The 14425-nt window shown below is 39.5% G+C and overlaps 1 protein-coding gene across 2 annotated transcripts in view; it reads right to left on the reverse strand.

Moving 5' to 3' along the window:
• gpat2 (glycerol-3-phosphate acyltransferase 2, mitochondrial) overlaps window positions 1-14425 on the reverse strand; it is a 280683-nt gene that overhangs the window by 42377 nt on the left and 223881 nt on the right. The gene's annotated exons all lie outside the window — the stretch shown is intronic.

Here is a 14425-nt window from a genome sequence, read left to right on the forward strand (position 1 = left end):
CCTGTAACGCCGCATTAACCACAATTGCGAAAGATAAAGGCGATCTTGGGGAGAAAGGCAAACACATGTTTTGTACAAAGGGTGTATTAGGGCCACACCGAGAAGGAAGAAAAAGTAAAATATGAGAATAAAGTCGTCATTTTGCAATATAAAGAAGGTTTGAAAATAAGGTCGTAGTAGCAATAGGGATGATGCTCGAACCCGGTTTTCCCAGTTGTTCGATGACAAAAGAACCGAGTCCTCGGACTCGAATCCCTTTTTGAGAACCGGTACCCGTTATCGAGACCACTATAGTAAAGAAGAAGAGTTGGTTCTTTATTTGAATCCCTGGGAACGAATCCCATCCCGACAAGAAATGACGTCACGTAGCTCAGTCATTTGTCACGGTGGGGTGCAGCGTGCTGCGGTTCGTTCTCCCGGGACGCAAAACTGACGGCTCCGGACGAAAGCGTGATTTATTTCTCATAAATCATACACATTACAACAGACAGGAACGAAACAAAAGGAAAGCGTGCCGTTCACACGAGAAGCTAAAGCAAAAACTTACTAGCACAGGAATAATAGAAGCTAAGGTAACTTAGCACAGGAATCATGCGCTCGAAAACCAGAATGCCAACGTAACTGTTGCAAATGCAAACAATGAAGCCACGACGAGTGACCGGAAAAGGCAGGCTTAAATAGAGTCTCTGATGAGCAACAGGTGCGCGTACAAGGCAGGTGAAAATCATAAGTAACCATGGTGACTAAAACAAACCCCCGAAGTGCACAAAACAACTAAGGAAGTCCAAAACGAACAGAACATAACTAAACAAAACATGATCCGACAAATATATACATCATTTACTGACCTTTTTATAATAAAATATCTGTGAATTATACAACAGTTTTGTAATATGTAATTAATTAATTCAGTCATTATTAATATACTGAGATGAAGAATATCTTATTTTCAACAAAGTTGAAAGTATTTCTCATAATTCTTCTTCTTTGTACTTTGTAAGCACTATTCATTTGAACAACCTCTTAAAGAACAATGTTTAACTTCTTTACTTAATCCATTCCATCATTTAATTCCACATCATTTTAGCTGTTTGTAATTTTACCAAATCATCGAACTTTAATAATTTTGACTCAATAAATAAAGTGTTTGTATGTTCTCTATATCCAACATTATGTATCAGTCTAATTGATCTTTTTTGTAACACGGTTAACGAATGTAGCGCACATTTGTAGTTATTTCCCCACATTTCTGCACAATAACTCAGATATGGTAATACTATAGTAGCGAGCAGTAGAGAATGTGAAGATTTGTTAAAACCAAATACTGTGTGTTTTTTTCCATATACAACAACCTATCTGGACTCGATAAGAGAATCGATTTGATAAGAGGATTCGATAATAGGCTCGAACTCGATAATTTCTTATCAAACATCATCCCTAAGTAGCAATATATACGCTGATTGGCATGAAAGCCGAAATCTTCTTATTGTTTGTTTTGGATGCAAACACGTGTCAACTTTAACTGGAATTTTGTAAATGGTAAATGGGTTATACTGGTATAGCGCTTTTCTACCTTCAAGGTACTCAAAGCGCTTTGACACTATTTCCACATTCACCCATTCACACACACATTCACACACTGATGGCGGGAGCTGCCATGCAAGGCTAACCACGACCCATCAGGAGCAAGGGTGAAGTGTCTTGCTCAAGGACAAAACGGACGTGACGAGGTTAGTAGAAGGGGGGGATCGAACAGGGAACACTCAGGTTGCTGGCACGGCCACTCTCCCAACTGCGCCACGTCCGTTGTGTCCTTGAGCAATGTGTGCATGTTAACATCATCAACGACATGAGAACTAAGTTGGGATATATAGACCTGCCCAGTGGCCTTGTGGTTAGAGTGTCCGCCCTGAGACTAGAAGGTCGTGAGTTCAAACCCCGAGTCATACCAAAGACTATAAAAATGGGACCCATTACCTCCCTGCTTGTCACTCAGCATCAAGGGTTTGAATTGGGAGTTAAATCACCAAAAATATTCCCGAGCGCGGCCAACGCTGCTGCTCTCTGCTCCCCTCACCTCCCAGGGGGTGAACATGGGGATGGGTCAAATGCAGAGGAGAATTTCACCACACCTAGTGTGTGTTTGACTATCGGTGGTACTTTAACTTAACTTTAATTATAATCTAGAATTAACTTCTACCAGCTCAAAGGGGATGCAGCCTCTCACCGTCGAAATATGTCAATAGCTGCATAAGCTAGTTCTAGCTTGCTGTGATCACAGCGCCACTAAAAGTACTTCATCAGCGTTAGTGCTTATAGTAACAATACCGCCAATATGTACCGTATTTTTCGGAGTATAAGTCGCACCGGAGTGTAAGTCGCACCTGCCGAAAATGCATAATAAAGAAGGAAAAAAACATTAGGCAACTTTCATAAACTATGAAAAAAACTGCGACTTATCGTCCGAAAAATACGGTAGTTAATCTTCAGATCACAAGATGTAAATAGAGCATTGTTAGAGGTTTGTGGATGTTGTTTTAGAGGGCTTTATGGGCGCTATTAGCTGCATTGTTACTCACATTGTACTTGCCGTGTTTTATGAATTAGAATGCAACAATTTATTGCAACTTGCACTTTCTCTCGCACTTCTTTATGCTACAAATGCACCTTCTATTGCAATGTTTGGGTAAAAAAATCCCGCAAAATAAGGCATCTCAAAAAAGGACCAGGGGATGCTGAGGGGACTGGTAAATTGCTGTCAATTATCAGGAATGTTTAACATGCAAATACAATATATTTACTTAGATGTGCTGAAATTAGTGAATTATATTTTTATATTTATATAGCGCTTTTCTCTAGTGACTCAAAGCGCTTTACATAGTGAAACCCATTATTTAAGTTACATTTAAACCAGTGTGGGTGGCACTGGGAGTAGGTGGGTAAAGTGTCTTGCCCAAGGACACAACGGCAGTGACTAGGATGGCGGAAGCGGGGATGGAACCTGGAACCCTCAAGTTGCTGGCACGGCCACTCTACCAACCGAGCTATACCGCCCCTGTACCGAAATCCTGTACTTTTTGGGGATAGTGTTACAAATAACACTTAAAACATTGACAACAATTCATAAAATCACAAGCAGATGCAATGTTTAAAAAAAGCCTCAAAACTTTACAATTTTTGCTTAAAGCTACCCTGAATTTAGCCATTTTAAGCCGCACTATCACAAAAAAAAGTCCACAAAATCCTGGAGGGACTGACCAGGGAACAATGGTTTCATTGAGGGAAACAGGAACTGTAAATGTACTGTGACATTGTTTCTGGGGAGCATGTACCCATCCCTTGACTAACTGGGCTGCACAGTAGTTTTCTAACATGATAACGAGTACATTACCTCCCTGCTTGGCACTCAGCATCAAGGGTTGGAATTGGGGGTTAAATCACCATAAATGATTCCCGGGCGCGGCCACCGCTGCTGCTCACTGCTCCCCTCGCCTCCCAGGGGAGATCAAGGGTGATGGGTCAAATGCAGAGAATAATTTCGCCACACCTAGTGTGTGTGTGACAGTCATTGGTACTTTAACTTAACAAACGCATATCCAGGATGACAGGAGGAAGCTGAAGCTGACGAAGTGGTGAAATATGTCTCCAGGACTGGCCCAAATTGAGCACCTATGGCACATCCTCATTCTCCATCAAAGTTACATTTCTATTTTATATTGTCCCTTAAACGGATACACTATAATTAACATGCTCGCTGAAATGTGAAGGGTGTACTCACTTCTGTGAGAAAATGTATGCTGTTTCATGATGCACAGATTGAAAACGGTGAGTTCACCTCTCAAACAGTGAAGAGCTGTTGTGTAAGCTAATGGAGAATGGAATGAGGCACATCCTGAAAGGATCTTTATAGCAACAGAGCTGAATGTGCACATTTTAGAAAGTCTAGTAGCTTGTAGGGGATGATGAGGGCCATATTTTTTGTTGTAATTGTTTTTTCCCAGTTATGTAGAGGTGCACTACATTATCTGCATACGCATATTTAGAGGTGTTTCGAATATGTCCCCCCCTCTTATATAGTTTGAAAGCAAAGTGAAAAATGTTTAAGATATTGCAACTAGGAATGTCCGATAATGGCTTTTTGCCGATATCCAATATTCTGATATTGTCCAACTCTTTAATTACCGAGACCGATATATACAGTCGTGGAATTAACACATTATTATGCCTAATTTGGACAACCAGGTATGGTGAAGATAAAAATTCATAAAATAAGATAAATAAATTAAAAACATTTTCTTGAATAAAAAAGAAAGTAAAACAATAGAAAAACAGTTACATAGAAAATAGTAATTAATGAAAATGAGTAAAATTAACTGTTAAAGGTTAGTACTATTAGTGGACCAGCAGCACGCACAATCATGTGTGCTTACGGACTGTATCCCTTGCAGACTGTATTGATATATATTGATATATAATGTAGGAACCACAATATTAATAACAGAAAGAATCAACCCTTTTGTGTGAATGAGTGTGAAGGAGTGTAAATGGGGGAGGGAGGTGTTTTGGGTTGGTGCACTAATTGTAAGTGTATCTTGTGTTTTTTATGTTGATTTAATAAAAATAAAAAAACAAACAAAAAAAAACGATACCGATAATTTCCGATATTACATTTTAACGCATTTATCGGCCGATAATATCGGACATCTCTAATTGCAACCCTCTGCCAATATGATGAAGTGCAGTCCTATTACCACTATAATAAATACAATGTTATACCAAAGTCATACCTCTAAAGCGGGGCTATTCATCTAAATCGTTGAAATTTCCAGAAAGCTTCAAGAATATTTTCTACATTGGACATTTGTTTTTGGTCTATTTCTTTCAATAGAGTTACACATTTCAGAAAAATATAGCCCTGTTAAGGAAAATTAAATTATCCACTGCAGAGGATGTTGGCTTTGCTAATGTGTTAACAACACTTTCCAAGACCCTTTATAGCGCTTCACTTTTTACACATTTTGTTACATTACAGCCTTAATTTAAAATGAATGCATTCCTTTTTGTCCTCTAAATTCTATATAATGAAAAGGTAAAAAGTTGATTTAGTTTTTTTTAATTTGCAAACCTTTTAAAGCAGCACTAAGTAACTTTTCAACCGATATTTTCATAACTTTTGGGATGATACATCGACTTTCAAATAGTTGAATGACACCTCTGTCACGGCCTAAGCGAGTCGGTATCGCTTTCACTGGCAATTATAAGGAGGGTGGCAGGAACCCTGCGACACAAAAAACTACAAATGTGCTGACTTGCTTGATGGCATATGTTACTACCCCCTTACCCCATTCGTTACAAGACAGAAGTCAATGCGAGTGCCTTTGTGCAATTACTGCTATTATGGCAGAAGCTGCAAAACAAAAAAAACAAAAAGAGGTTTGGTCTGAGGAGACAAAAAAAACAAAAAAGGTTGGCTACCCGAATAAAAGGACAGTCAAGAATCAACATTAGCCCAGCTGTCACTCGCTGGCGTGAGCTCAAAGACGAGGAGAGATTTCCCAACGATGCTGCCTTGCCTCTGTTCCTGCTGGAGTAGTCAGTCCTTTTCGATGCTCAAATCAAAAATGCTAATGATAATGTTAGCTATCGGAAATTTGTGTGGTAGCAATAAATAGCTACCAACTTGATAGTTCGCAGTTCCTCACTGACACAACCAGCCACGCAACAAACTCAAAAGTACTGTATAAAAGATAAAACAATGTGATGATTGCAAACCGGAAATACAAACCCCGTTTCCATATGAGTTGGGAAATTGTGTTAGATGTAAATATAAACTGAATACAATGATTTGCAAATCATTTTCAACCCATATTCAGTTGAATATGCTACAAAGACAACATATTTGATGTTCAAACTGATAAATTTTTTTTTTTTTGCAAATAATCATTAACTTTAGAATTTGATGCCAGCAACACGTGACAAAGAAGTTGGGAAAGGTGGCAATCAATACTGATAAAGTTGAGGAATGCTCATCAAACACTTATTTGGAACATCCCACAGATGAACAGGCAAATTGGGAACAGGTGGGTGCCATGATTGGGTATAAAAGTAGATTCCATGAAATGCTCAGTCATTCACAAACAAGGATGGGGCGAGGGTCACCACTTTGTCAACAAATGCGTGAACAAATTGTTGAACAGTTTAAGAAAAACCTTTCTCAACCAGCTATTGCAAGGAATTTAGGGATTTCACCATCTACGGTCCGTAATATCATCAAAGGGTTCAGAGAATCTGAAGAAATCACTGCACGTAAGCAGCTAAGCCTGTGACCTTCGATCCCTCAGGCTGTACTGCATCAACAAGCGACATCAGTGTGTAAAAGATATCACCACATGGGCTCAGGAACACTTCAGAAACCCACTGTCAGTAACTACAGTTGGTCGCTACATCTGTAAGTGCAAGTTAAAACCGTCCTATGCAAGGCAAAAACAGATTATCAACAACACCCAGAAACGCCGTCGGCTTCGCTGAGCCTGAGCTCATCTAAGATGGACTGATACAAAGTGGAAAAGTGTTCTGTGGTCTGACGAGTCCACATTTCAAATTGTTTTTGGAAACTGTGGACGTCGTGTCCTCCGGACCAAAGAGGAAAAGAACCATCCGGATTGTTATAGGCGCAACGTTGAAAAGCCAGCATCTGTGATGGTATGGGGGTGTATTAGTGCCCAAGACATGGCGCCATTAATGCTGAAAGGTACATACAGGTTTTGGAGCAACATATATTGCCATCCAAGCAACGTTACCATGGACGCCCCCTGCTTATTTCAGCAAGACAATGCCAAGCCACGTGTTACATCAACGTGGCTTCATAGTAAAAGAGTGCGGGTACTAGACTGGCCTGCTTGTAGTCCGGACCTGTCTCCCATTGAAAATGTGTGGCGCATTATGAAGCCTAAAGTACCACAACGGAGACCCCCGGACTGTTGAACAACTTAAGCTGTACATCAAGCAAGAATGGGAAAGAATTCCACCTGAGAAGCATAAAAAATGTGTCTCCTCAGTTCCCAAACATTTACTGAATGTTGTTAAAAGAAAGGCCATGTAACACAGTGGTGAACATGCCCTTTCCCAACTACTTTGGCACGTGTTGCAGCCATGAAATTCTAAGTTAATTATTATTTGCAAAAAAAATAATAAAGTATATGAGTTTGAACATCAAATATCTTGTCTTTGTAGTGCACTCAACTGAATATGGGTTGAAAAGGATTTGCAAATCATTGTATTCCGTTTATATTTACATCTAATTTCCCAACTCATATGGAAACGGGGTTTGTAGAAAGTTTGAGTAAAATATTCACAACTATGCACTAGTCTTTATGGTAAATGTGATCTTTCTTCAGGCAAAACACTACCACTTTGGTCCACTGGCGCCACTAAAATCACCAAAACACAAAAGATCTTAAGTGGGGCTTAAACATCCATCCATCCATTTTCTACCGCTTGTCCTTTATGCGGTTGCGGGGTTGGGCTGGGGCCTATCTCAGCTGCATTCAGGCGGAAGGCATGGTACACCCTGGACAAGTCGCCACCTCATCGCAGGGCCAACACAGATAGACAGACAACATTCACACTCACATTCACACACTAGGACCAATTTAGTGTTGCCAATCAACCTATCCCCAGGTGCATGTCTTTGGAGGTGGGAGGAAGCCGGCGTACCCGGAGGGAACCCCCGCAGTCACGGGGAGAACATGCAAACTCCACACAGAAAGATCCTAATCCCAGGATCTAACCTTTGTATTGTGAGGCACACATACTAACCCCTGGTCCACCGTGCTGCCGGACTTAAACTTGAAAAAAAAAATCCCTCCCCAAAAATGTACATGTACGTAAGTATTTTACAGCCTTTTCTTACTTTGTTGGTGCACTTTGGCAGACATTACAGCCTCAAATATTTTTGAAAACGATGCCATAGGTTTGGCACACCTATCTTTGGGCAGTTTTGCCCAGTCCTCTTTGCAGCACCTCTCAAGCTCCATCAGGTTGGATGGGAAACGTTAATTTTTATTCAGTATCTCAGCATTCATCTTTCCTTCTATCCTGACTGATCTCCCAGTTCCTGCCGCTGAAAAACATCCCCAAAGCATGATGCCACCACCACCATGCCTCAGTGTAGGGATGGTATTGGTATCACCAGTCTAATAGCGTTATAATGCATTAAAAAAAGACATGTGTTCTTGTCTCCCACGAGGATTGTGAATTATAGGCAACATTTTAAAAAACTGCATTTTCCCTTTAAGTACAAAAAAGGGACATCCTCTTCTTGTCTTAGGGCTGTGACAAGACGGGTTATATCTTTCAGTATTTGTAGTGGCTGCTGCTACAATGTTCAGACCACACTTTCGAGCAAGTGTATCTCTTCAGACAATACTGTGGATTTCCACAGCTCAGATTAGTTTTTGACAGCGGCAACCAGTGTAGAAACAGTGAGTGAGAAAAAGGGCTCACTTGTAAAGTTTAAAAAGAAATCCATTAACTCTGTAGTACCAACTGCGGAACTCTCCTCCAAGATAGACCCATGCTCCCAAAGTCTATTTTCACTATTTGACAGCTTGAAAAAGAAAATAAATGTAAGCCAACTTTTCCAAAGAGTCACGTGTCAAGAGGATCAAACTTGAGCACGTGGCCACAGCAAGCATGTGGACCAAGATTGTGAAGCTTCCTTTGACAGAACCAGATTAGGTGCAAGGGAAGGGGGAATGACGGTTCTATAGAACCAAAAGAAGCTACAAACCAGTTGGCTTATCACACCAGCCTGTTGGTGTCAATAACAAGCAAACAAAACCATTGTTGTTAACTGAGAGGGAGAGTTTTTTTTGCTCGTCTGAACAAGGACATTCAGAGCCTCTGCGATATTTACAATGTCTTTGGAACTCTCGGAATCCTTGGGAGTCCTTTGGAATTAAACAATTACATTTTTCTTTTTAAAATGGCATACGTTTTCAATAATAATGCAACACAATTTTGCACATCAATGGCTGTATTAAGTACTGTAAATTCCAAGCTATAGGGTGCACCTGTTTATAGACTGAACCCACTTAATTTTTGGACTAATTTTGTTATTGGCCGCACTTGTGTTCATCCACACATTTAACAAATGACAGTGCCTATGACACGCCTAAAGCCTAGCGGAGACCTCTCATCCTCCTCCTCTTCATCCTGTACGTTGGGGCCATCTTCTTAGGTGAGGGGACTCAGGGATTGCTTCGTCTGGGGTTTTCTTGGTCGCGTTTTCACTTTCAACTCGGGCCGAGTCGCCTCTGGGTTGGTGCCTTCTTCTTCCTTGCGCGTTGGTGGGGGTGGATTTCCATTCCGTGCGGCAGTCGTTTCCTTTTTCGATGGCCGGGTCAATAACTTTCGGTGGGTCGTGATCTTTTTGCTGTGACAATTTTAAGATGAGGGTATGTGCACAACTCACCAAAATTAATGGTTGTGCGAGTGGTTTGATTTAATGTGAACAATTTTATTGGTCCACCTTGATCTGTTGGGCAATTTCCTTGGTCTGATGGGACAAGGCTATATTTATTAGCGGCATGTGTAGCTTATGAACCCAGAAAAAAAAGAAATAAATAACCGCAGCATTGTATAAAACACAAGGGGGAAAGTAGCGTGTTATGGACTGGAAATTACGCTATAGTTCACTAACAAACGGACGTAACAGATAACAGTGATAACACATTTTAGTTGGGTCAAGTTGTGCTAGAAGCCGTCTGAACAAAATTATTAGTCATTAATTGTTTCACTCTGATGTGAGTTGACTAGTTAAACATAAAAAAAAAACCACATTTTGCAAGATTATGTGAATGTGAATTATATTTATATAGCGCTTTTCTCTGGTGACTCAAAGCGCTTTACGAAGGGAAACCCAATATCTAAGTGCCATTGTTAAACCAGTGTGGGTGGCACTGGGACCAGGTGGGTAAAGTGTCTTGCCCAAGGACACAACGGCAGTGACTTGGATGGCAGAAGTGGGGATCGAACCTGGAACCCTCAAGTTGCTGGCACGGCCACTCTACCAACCGAGCTATACCGCCCGATTAATTATTATAATAGATTAATTATTATCATAGATTAATTATTCTGTGTCACAATTAGATTATTAAAATCTGAAATGTTGCGGTCAACGTTCCCTCTAAGGTGCGCACCTGCGCAAATGCGCACTGCTCACGCGTCCTCTGCGCACAGCAAATCTATGCCGCGCAAAAAATCAAATCCCACTCTAAACAAAATAAACAAATAGTTTGTTTTGTATGATTTTGCAATGCAACTGTGAGTAACAGGTGACGAAAGGTGGCCACAACAGATAAAATAATGTTTGTCAACACTTAAATTATTGTAAAATCTGTGGAGACACTTAAAGGAGGACAGGAATTCCATCGGTCTCTTTATTTAGCGAAATTGTTTGTCGGCCATAACCACACCAAAACAATGTGTAAAATACTTCTATCTAGCAAAACTGGTCATTGTCTACCGTACAAACCAAGCCAAAAGCAACTCTTTGTCATCTGTTATATCAACAGCAGCCGTTTGCTCTCTCTCTCTCACCTGCACCAACACATACACTATGGCAATTAGCCACTGGTGCGTTTATGGCCACACAAAAAGTTGGACAACTCCAACACTACACGTAAAGTGTAAATTTCAGGTCGATTTAGCATGACTCCTCAATCAGTGCGCTTATTCTACTGTCATTTGTTAAGTATGTAATTTTTGGGATATTAATCATGAAATGATGTTACAGGACTACATAATTACTAATAATAATATTTATTTTACGGACAGAAAGTTAATAAACACTTCATCTCATGCAACATGTGAATGTTTTAAGGGGAACTCAATGTGATCTCTGAAAGGGGTACACAATCTTTCCAAAGCAGGACCCCCACCCAGGCATAAAATACTATAGTGCATAGCTGATTAAAAAAAAAACAATATCTAAGTGGGCCAAATCACATATATTAGAAAATAATCTCTTGAAATTGACTAGTCACTTGATTATAATAATAAGACATTTAAATTGTTATGTCAGGTTTGAGACAAATGTGCTGCTGGTATGACCACAGTGTGCACGTCTGTATTCCACTGAATGCTCAGAGTGTTTGTGCGTTTGCTCACACACATGAAAAATTTGAGGGAACATTGGTTGCGGTCTTCTACCTCAAGGGTCAACAATCTATTTTACCTTTGAATATAAGAACATTTATTTTAACAAGATTTAAATGAATGTTTTCTTTATTATTTTTAAGCTGAAGCGCATTACCTAAAATCTGCCTTCACATTGAAAGGTTTTACTAATTTAGTCCTCAGCCAGTGTTGCCAGTTACTTTGAAAAATTTATCTGATTACTCCTTGAAAAAGTAACTTAGCAACTGACTGATAACTGTATTTTAAAAGTTACTAAAATAGATTAAACGTTTGTTTATCAGTTACATTTTGTTGCCAGCACAGTGTACAGCAATAATGTACTGTGTAGTACTATGTAATAGTGCAGTCAAACAATAGAAGCAGTCTAAGTGAAGGACTCACAAACATCTCTCCTCCTTTCATATTTACCTGAAAATTTTCGAATTTAAATCACTGCTCTAACATATTTGGTGGTCCAAAGCAGTCATTGGGGCTCACCGCATAACAAAACCAACATATAATTTATCATGTTGTTAAAAACTACCATGCGAGCTACACATTACTGCACAAAGAGTATCACCTAGCCCAGGGGTGTGCCACCTATACTATCAAGAGAGACATGTTGACGCCTCTTCCACTAAGGAAAAAATAGTATAGAGCCGCAAAACTTAACACAACATATACATTTTGAACATATGTATCTTTTTTGATTTTATTTTACAGAAAAAGCAATCTGTCCATGTGAAATTAAACTTGTCTTTTTTTCTCGCAAGTATTCATGGTTAGCTTACCCAAGGGGTTGCACACTTGAAAAGCTGAACTGAACACTTTTATTTGTGCCTCATGACTCAGCCTATGAGCATTCACGGCCTCACAGACATTGTATATATACACCATATATATACACATATTATCATATACACACACACACACACATATACATATAAATATACATATATATATATACACACGTACAAATATATATATATACGGTATATACGTTAGGTCAGGAAAAAACACAAAAGGCTATATCATCCCTACAAGCCTGTTTCGCAGGTTTCCCTGCTCGTCATAAAATCCCCTGACGAGCAGGGAAACCTGCGAAACAGGCTTGTAGGGATGATAGCCTCTTGTGTTTTTTCCTGACCTAACGTATATTCCGCTCTACCCCGGTATTGAGCACTGTATAACGGATACACCACAGAAACCTTGACTATATAAAGATATAAATTTAAGTGCAAATTTTTGTCACTCCAGGGTTATAAAATAATCTGAAGGAGCCACAACAACGAGGAAGAAGAGCCATATGTGGCTCCAGAGCCGCGGGTTGCAGACCCCTGATCGAGTCCAACTTTTACTGTAATTGATAGAAACATTAATCAACAGCTAGTATAGTTTTCCATTTTGAGCACACCATCACTCACATATTTGTGATGAAACATGTCACTCGCGTCATTTATGCATCCTCCACTGTCGAGCACATACATTCAGAGTCACTGAGAAAAAGGTTGACATCTTGGATAGTTTACTTGGGTAACTCCGCTCAAGTCTGCACGTAGATAGCGATATGGAATGGTCCATTGTGTGAGAAGGGGGGTTCGGATTTCAAAACTATCATGATTGATTAAGCATTTTGATGTATTATTAACAGCATAAATTAGGACAAAGTATATGAATTATTGTTTTAAAAAGAAGAAAATTGTATTATCTTTTTATGATACGTTAAGGGGCCAGTAGAAATCTTGCGGCCAGAGTTAACTTCCTGTTTGCCAAACGGTACGCCTCTGGGTCTAACCACCGCTTCACACGTGAGTTCTCCTCGTGCTGTAAACGTGACTTGAGCAAACACATATTTTTGCTAAGGAAAATGCTAAACATAGTAATTCACATTAAATTTTAGGTGGTAGTGTGGTTGTCTCCCAACCTGAAGGTTGCGGGTGCGATCCTCAGTCCTCCTGTGACCATGTCAAATTATCCTTGAGCAAGATACTGAACTCCAAGTTGCGACTGATGCTGCGTCCCTAGTAGGTAAATGTGGTAATAGTGTCAAAGCGCTTTGAGGGTAGAAAAGTGCTTTACAAGTAAAATTAATTTACCATTTATTTTGAATAAGTAACTTTCATCTTATTACTGGTTTGGAATTAGTAAAGCGTTAAGATTACTTGTTACTGCAAAACGTGGTCATATTAGGGTAACATATTACTTACATCACTGCTCCTGACGAATATGGATATTTTAAAAACATTTTCTTCACTGCATATTCATTCACACCAGTGGTGTATACATAAAAACCCAGACCCGCTGTCATGCATTTTTACAAATCAAAAGCTTGAAAAAGCAGCAACAGCTGACTTGTTAGCCCATTATTAACTCCCTGTTCATCAATTAGTGAGATATTAGATGTACAATTCAAATCAGCGCTCATTTACACAAAGCCCAAGAAACAAGAAAAAACTTTTTTCTTAATCGACTATATGTGTAATAAGTCAGCACTCATAAGTCAATAATCTAATTGTGTTCCGTTGTGTTTAAATGCACGAGATGATGATATGTCATAACTATTTAGTTTATTAGTTTTACCCGTTGAGTGCGAAAGCCAGAGTTGTTCAAATCTTTACCCTGGACAATGCTTTCTAAAAATGAGCGTGTGGAGAAAAGGCAAAAACGTATATAAAATGTATGCGTTTTTAAAATATCCGTTTTTGTGTGGACAGTAAGTAAATAAATACATCTGTTCTGTAATGAGGAGCATAAAACCACCACCTTAGACAAGGGCAATTTCTTTCAGTTTTTCACAATGGACATGTTGAGGAGAAAAATGAGGTATAGCACAGCATAAACTTTTGCCAAGGCAGCCAAGTTTACCAATAATGCAATAATTCTTCTAGGATGGCAGAAATTCAGAATCCTCACTTTGTCTCAATGTGGAACAATGCATTTTCATGACTGACTGATTTAAGTAAATCTCAATAGATCTTACACAAAATACCACCGTGCAAATGGTAGAAGCACATCAGAACTGCAGTTACACCAACGACAACTATATTATACGCAGCTGTTATTTAAAAAGCACATTGGCACAGCCTTCTTCTGGTTATATATTCAGCACTTTGAATATTAGGCAGCACAACTTTAAATGGATTTGCTCTCCTGCCATGGCAACCGTTGTGAGTCTCATCCAAAACCTCCCACGAACACCAAGATGAGAGAAGAACATAGTATGACTTTTAGGCTTAAGTGAAAG

This window comes from Nerophis lumbriciformis, linkage group LG33, assembly GCF_033978685.3.
Source record: "Nerophis lumbriciformis linkage group LG33, RoL_Nlum_v2.1, whole genome shotgun sequence".
NCBI classification, from domain to species: domain Eukaryota; kingdom Metazoa; phylum Chordata; class Actinopteri; order Syngnathiformes; family Syngnathidae; genus Nerophis; species Nerophis lumbriciformis.